Raw genomic sequence first — 7,521 nt, forward strand, 5'->3', positions numbered from 1 at the left:
TCCAGTATTTAAAGCCTGTGCTGTTCTGAAATTAATGTTCAATTATTCACGTTATGACAATGGCTGTGGCCCCTCTTGACAGAAGGTATCTGCTCAGTCCTCAAAAGCCAAATTAATTTTGTACATGTAAAAAGCTCAAGGCTACAAGAGTATTTTACAACCCTTCCTGCTGTGAGGTCCCTATGTCTGGCACTGAGATGGGGGTAGGGAGGTTTATGAAAGAACGTATTGTCTGTGTAAAATTCACACAACATTCACAAAATCCTTTTGACAATTCAGGAAACTTTATAGATTTATATGCCTAATGTTGCTGCTATAACCCAGGCTTGAACAAAGATTTCAAATAGATCAGTTCTTCTACATTTTATGTAACCCAACAAGATGTAAAGGTAGTTCTTTCCTGCAGGGGATAATGTTCTGTAATGGAGACTCCCTCTAGGACTCTACAAATCCCACCCTTCTGGGAAGCTGTGCCTTTCAGCCACTGGGTATGTTCTTTCCTGGCCATATCTATTGAGGTTTTTAGTTTCCTGGTGCAGCTATTTTCACAGCATATGGCTACAAATCTTGTAGTGTCAGGACTGGTTTAATCTCTCACATCTGAGTGTTTCTGAATGGTAATGTATGCAAGTACTGCTCCTTAAACCCTGCTCTTGTATGGCAAACTTAGGAGGCTTCTAAACACATTTCCATTTTGTGGTTTGTTAAGCCTCAATACGTATTTAATTAGGGATTTAAAAAAAACAGAAAAACAGCTTTCTTATGTTTCAGTGGAAACTTTGCTGAAGGTTGATTCTGCAGCATCTGTGCAAAGTTAGTGAGAGGGCATAGAGGCTGCTGTACAAGGGGGTTTAACTTAACCTCAGCTTCCCTTCCTCTTGCATATGTGCTGAGGAGAAAAGCTATAAATTGGCTGCTGAGCGACACTGGGGACTAGATTAGCTCTAGGAAAGCAAGATTTCACGTAAGGGTATGTAGTTACTTAGCTCTTAAGGTTAAGCAAAAACAAAAGAAGGCAGCATACTCCTCTTTGACTATGCCGTATTTAAAGGGCACCTTTACATTACAAAATAAAATTACAGGTGAGACTTACGCTGTATCCACTATTAATAAGCCTTTCTAAAGTGGTTAAGTATACAGTTAACCCAGCATAGAATCCCAGTCTGGGCCCCTAATGTTACAATGATTTGAAGTTACATCCAAAAGTGCATAAAGGTCCCAGGGAATGATCCCCTACTTCTCTTTTTAGGTGTTATAGCTGGGCTGCAAAAGTGGAAGCAATAGCTATTGTACTCGGACATCCAAGCTATGATGACACAGTTTGGCTATGCTTATGTGGATGTTTGGGATGCCCCATTTTGTGCTGTCTCTAAAGCCTTAGTTCATTTCCATGCCTTGTAGGTTCTTACCCATTCAAACCAAAGTCCTTTCTACATAATCTTTTTCTTCCCCACCCAATATTTACTCAAGAACTACTTGCATTTATACTCGATTTTTGACATATTTAAAAATTAGGACAAGATAAAAGGGCCACATTGTCAACTGGTATAAATTAACACGACTACACTGACAACAGTAGAGCTTTGCCAGTTTACACCAACTAAGGATGTAGCTTAAAAGTAGAAATAATACTGAAGCACATAGGGATAGTAACTGTTGCTCTGCTAAATATTGTCTTCAGTAAAGGTATCAATATCTGTATTCTCCATTTTTCTGGGTAGATGTTAAAAGGCCAGTTTAATGATGATTCATCCAGAATGTCATCGTATTGCTTTGACATTCCTTTAAGAGATGGAAGGACTAAATTATGAAGATTACTAGAATTAAATGAGCAGAGGTTGGTCAAAATAACACTAAGGATAACAATCTGCAAGATTTTGAAAGTGGAGGAATTATTTAGGATTGTAAGGCTGTCTCTACACTACCCCTCACTTTCGGAAAGGGCATGTAAATGACACGGATCGGAACTGGTTAATGAGGCGCTGATATGAAATAAACCCCAGACTTTGAAATTCCCTTATTCCCAAAATGAATTCCTGGCTGAACTGGGGAGCCATACAGACTTAGGTTCTTAGGTCCACCAGTCTTGAGGGAAAGGGCCATCACCCAATCTCTGACCATTGGGCCAAACAAGTATGCCAGGAAGAGCAGCCATATTGACTTTCACCAGTAGGCCATGCTACCCCATGATAAGGGGTAGTTTTAATTCTTGCCCTGTGACAAACACCAAATGTATATGCATACAATTGTATATCCTTGTAGTTTATGCAAAAGTACCCTATACGTCTCTCATTTTCTATTGTGTCACCCAACTACTGCATTTTATCTTAAGCTATGGCTCTGAGCTTTAACCATGAGTAGTCCCACTGAAGGCACTGGTCCTACTCAGATTCCTAACTCAAGCACAACTTTAAACACATAAGTGTTTGCAGGATTGGGATCTAAAATTGTAAACTCTTTGGGGCAGGGACTGTTTTATTGTATGTCTGTAGCATGCCTAGCATAATGTGGCCCTAAGCTGATTGACTCTAAGTGGTACATTAATAAATCAATCCTAACACTTGGCAGTATCATAGAACTTTTTATATCCATAAATTTTGTCACCTCATTGTTACCTGCATAATCAGAGTAAGGATTTTTTATTCAGAGTAACAGAAACTGAATTCCCTATTGAGAAATTCAAAGGTTACTCCTCCTCCATCTAGTTAATAAATCAGTAGTTTTGGTTAATGTGGCTGTAAACCATCAGCCACACATCTTTCATTTGAACTTCTTAGCTTTTTAAAGATTTGATCAAAGCCCCAGAGTTGCTATTTATCAATTCTGGGGAAGTAGGAGAGTCTGTGTTTCAGGTTAACAGCTTCTGCTTTTGTAGCACCTTATCTTTTGCTTTGATGTGTCAAAACATCATGATTTTGATGTAAAACCTGGAAAACATTAGACACTTTTCACAGAAGCTCTTAAAAATGTTTAAAAACCCTACGAAATCTATTGCAGACACTGCAATTGGCATCAAACATGCTCTTTGCCTGTTCTACAACAGTACTGGGTTGCCACATCTCCCTTTAACTACAGCAGGAGTATTCAATACTCAGCATCCAAGATCACAGGGTTCTCCCAAGGTGCAAGAGACCAGTCACACTGCTCACTTTCAATAAACTGTAATAACTTCTTCCATTAAATTCTGAATGGGTGGGGCAAGCACTGTTGCATCCCTCAAAAACAGCCTTTCATTATCCCTTTTCCAGGTGGAGGCAGCCAGGCAGGGACAGGTTTGTTTTACCCAAAACAATGACTTTAACTCCTCCACGAGACACTCTCTCTTATTACTAATGTATCATGGAGTACTAGTACCATATCCATGCTAAACATAAACCCAGCCGGAAAAAACGGACTCATTCCTTGGAAGCATATTCAAAACTGTTACTGATTGAAGTTGCAAATGTGCAAAATTCTGTACTGTTCCAATGATTATTCCACTGTTCTGCTACCAGGGACTTGTTTCTCCACTGTTTTCCAATCTCCCACACAAGGAAATTCTTTTGTTGACCACTTACATTGGTGGCACAAAGCAAACTTGATAGGACTAGATTACTAAACAATCAAGAAACCGTACTACTGACTGGATTTGACTTTACTTGTTGCCTTATGTAGCGTTAAAAGTTTGTGTTCTAATTGTTACAGATGTAGTGCCAGATTTTCAATGTGAGCTAATTGTGTAAATCCCACTGGATGTCCATTAGAGTTAGGCACTTCCCGTGTAGGAGTTCTTGTAAATCCTACTGGGTGTTTTTCTGCATCTTTAAGCACCTAAATACTTTTGTAAATCTGGCCCTTGCAAGCTTCAAGACCAAGTATGGGTGCCCCTGCTGTACCAGACACAGCACAACTGCAGTTGTCTAGAACTTTGACAATACTTACCCCTAAAATGCTGTCCTCTCTAAGCTGAAACATGGTAGATCTTTAACTAGGAAGAGCAATATTAAGTAGGCCAATGAAAAATATAGGCAAGTGACATTACAAAAGGAACATGAAAGAGGTAAAATGTAATTATTTAAATTGAAATTTAGCCAAGATACTATCCCTAATGCAGCAACACTTTTGAAAAATGCCATGGATAGTTAACAAGCATGTTTATGTTTGGGCTTCATTTTGCCTTATCCAAAAGACAGCATAGTAGACCCAACACAATACTACAGTGAACCCTCGATTTAATGGACCCCAATATAACACACTTCAGAAATAACGGATGCCGTCTGTGGCACCCACCTCCCTCAGTAACGCCAGAGACTCACTAGCTCCAGAGGAGCTGCCAGAATGGCTGGGGCTTCCAGGGCCACTGGAGCCAGAGGACCTGGGTGGGGATCAGCGGGGCGCAGGAGGTCTCCTCCCCCAGCCTTGTGTGCATGGAGCATGTCAGCACCCAGCCACCACTGCCTGACATGATGCTGAGCAGCAGCCATGGTGTTGGAGGCTGCTGTCTGCTGCCAGGCTGGGGGTGGCCCATGCTCTACCTTCCCATGGATGGCTTAGAGCTGGGGGCTGAGGAGCTGCAATACTGAGATCTGCAGGAGGTGGAAGGAGCCAGGCTGGCATTCAACTCCTCTCCTGGTAATTGGAAGAGGAAGATGGAGGTGTGAGGGGAAGAGTGGGACACGGGGGCGGGGGGGAGGAGGAAGGGAAGCGGGGGCAGAGGACAGAAGTGAGTGATGGGCTGGGACGGTCACTGCATCTTTATACAGTATAACCATTCAGATGTAAAGGACTTTTGGTAAACATCCCCTCCCTCCATTAGATCAAGGATTTACTGTAGAACATTGTTTTATAACTAACAAAGGGAAGAAGGCCACCTATTGAATGACTTGTACTTTTCTTTCAACCTTTCCACTTAAATACTATGTAGACCCCAAGATAAATTCTGAGATCACAAAGATTACAATTCTGCACTGTTTAAACCTCTTATGAGACCAATTTCATCTGATTATACTTTATTGAATATTTTTAGAACATTCTTTCTAAAGGAATTTTCCAACTAAGACACACATGTAATTCAATACACTTTTAATTTGGTGTGCATACCTGTTGCACAAATCCCAAAAAATTCTGAGCATCAAAGGAGATTTCTTAGCTTCCACTGGATAAAAAAAAAAAATCTTGAGAAAAAAGGTGACATTTGGGACAATATTAAATTATGCACCATCTTGGTATATGGATTTAATGTATCTGTTTCATCTTTAGTAACAAATGTTTACTGTAACAATATCTCCTTCATAAGCTATATTCCATCTGTGTATAAATCCTGTCAATGAAAATAACCTGTGAAAAGTTGAAGACCTTATGTGGAGTAAATAAAGAGCAATTTACAGTTCCAGATGAATTTGTGAGGTATAAAAGCTATCCTAAGAGTAAAACCACCTCACACACCATAATTCATATAAAGTGAAGTCACAAGTGAAATATTGAGGGTTTCATCATAATGGACTGTGTATACGTTCCACACATATTTACTTCATCTTATGTCTTTGTCATACATTTAAAATAATGTTACATTCTTTTGCAGTAAAATCTGACACTTCTATCACTGCAGGCTAAATAGAGCTATTTGTGTGAATAGAGAATATTTCCTGCTGAAGTCAGCAATCTATTTGCCTTGTTCCTAGAGGATAAAATATATATATTCTAAACTCCAAGTTTGCTGTCCTTAGAAAGGGTTCTTAGTAAAACTCTGGATAAAACAGGTTGGTTGAAACAGCCTGCGAAGTTTGCAGATCTAATGTACATCATATGGATTGGCTTCAAACCCTCATCAAATGTAAATGTTAATAACACAATATTAAATGTTAAAACAAAAAGATGCAAATATGTATTAAAATTGCAACACTTAGACCTCATACAGCACTTTTTAGATTCAAAGAGATTTACAAACATTTACCAATTAATTCCACACAAAACACTTGTGAGGAAGGTAGTATGCACCATTTCACAGGTGAGGAAATTGGCAGAGTTTGTCTTGATCAAGAGAGGGAATTTGTAAACCATGAGAAATAGAACTCAGGAATTCTTGGCTCCTAATTCTGTGCTCAGATCATACATCTTTATACAGTTGTTACTTTTAATTTTGTATGAGGGGACCAAAAAGATTGTTCTAATAAAAAGTAGCCTCTATATATAATGGTTTGGGCACAACAGGATGTGCAGATGCATTAGCTTATTTTAAGTTTTTGGTGCAGCAGCAAGAAACAGTGTAAATAACGCTACATTTTCCCAATTCAAGAACTAAGTCATCATTTGAGATTCTCATCATCATGAACTATTTATATGACAATAGCACTTGGGGTTCCACGTGAGTGGGTATGCTCACTGAGCAAGGAATTGCGAAGAGCCTAAAAAGGTGAACACTTGAAAACCTTTTTATTCATCTTGCTAATATAATCTATACTATTTAGAGTCCGACTACCATCCAACATTTCTCTTCTTGTTGCACCGTGCCTGGGCATACTGGCTTACTTTCACCTCTGCTATAGATCTAGTACTTGTGTATTTTAACTACTCCAATAAAACAAACAAACAAAAAGATATTTAAAATGTTGGCAATTAGTACCCAAAGATGAGTGTATCTCTCAAAGTACTTAGGAATATTGCTCCTTCCTTGACATAAAACATTAATAGGACCTGATGTTTGATGTACGTTTTTTTATTGTTTTATCTATTTTAAATGTGATGTTACTTCCAGAAATGCATAAAATGGAAAAATATAGGACAAAATTGACCCTGGATTAAGATAAGTCAAAACTAACTATTTAATATCTTTTAACTACAAAACCCTGAATATAAATATTTTCTATTCTTGATTTGTTGTTGTTCTGATTTTCCACTAAGGGTGATGTGCAGCGGGGAAAATGGGGTTGTGGCCTTTATCATAAAATATCCTGATTTTTTTTCTTCTCATTTTCCTTTCTAAGCCTTATGTAATGTTAATTCTTATTTCCTTTTTGGTGGTGGACTTCTTGGCTGACTAAAGATGTACATTGGAATCTTCCTCAGATCATAAATAAATGGGCAAAGGTATTAAACATTTACTAATGTCTCCCAAGTGTCTTACATGGTGCAAACAAAACAAACCCAACATTTTTAGCAATATGGATAACCACGTCCTGTCAATTAGTAAGATTTAATTTACTTTGGCCATGTCTACAAAGTGAATCTATTAATGGCAACAAACCAAAGGGTAAATTAATAAAGTGCAGCTTAGCACCTATGGGCTACGTCTACACGTGAATGCTACATCGAAATAAGCTATTTTGATGAATAACGTCTACACGTCCTCCAGGGCTGGTGCCATCGACATTCAACGTCGATGTTGGGCAGCACTACATCGAAGTAGGCGCTGTAGGGGAGCGTCTACACACCAAAGCGGCCCACATCGAAATAAGGGTGCCAGGAACAGCTGCAGACAGGATCACAGGGCGGACTCAACAGCAAGCCACTCCCTTAAAGGGCCCCTCCCAGACACACTTGCAC

The sequence above is a fragment of the Carettochelys insculpta genome, chromosome 9, assembly GCF_033958435.1.
Source record: "Carettochelys insculpta isolate YL-2023 chromosome 9, ASM3395843v1, whole genome shotgun sequence".
Lineage (NCBI taxonomy): Eukaryota > Metazoa > Chordata > Testudines > Carettochelyidae > Carettochelys > Carettochelys insculpta.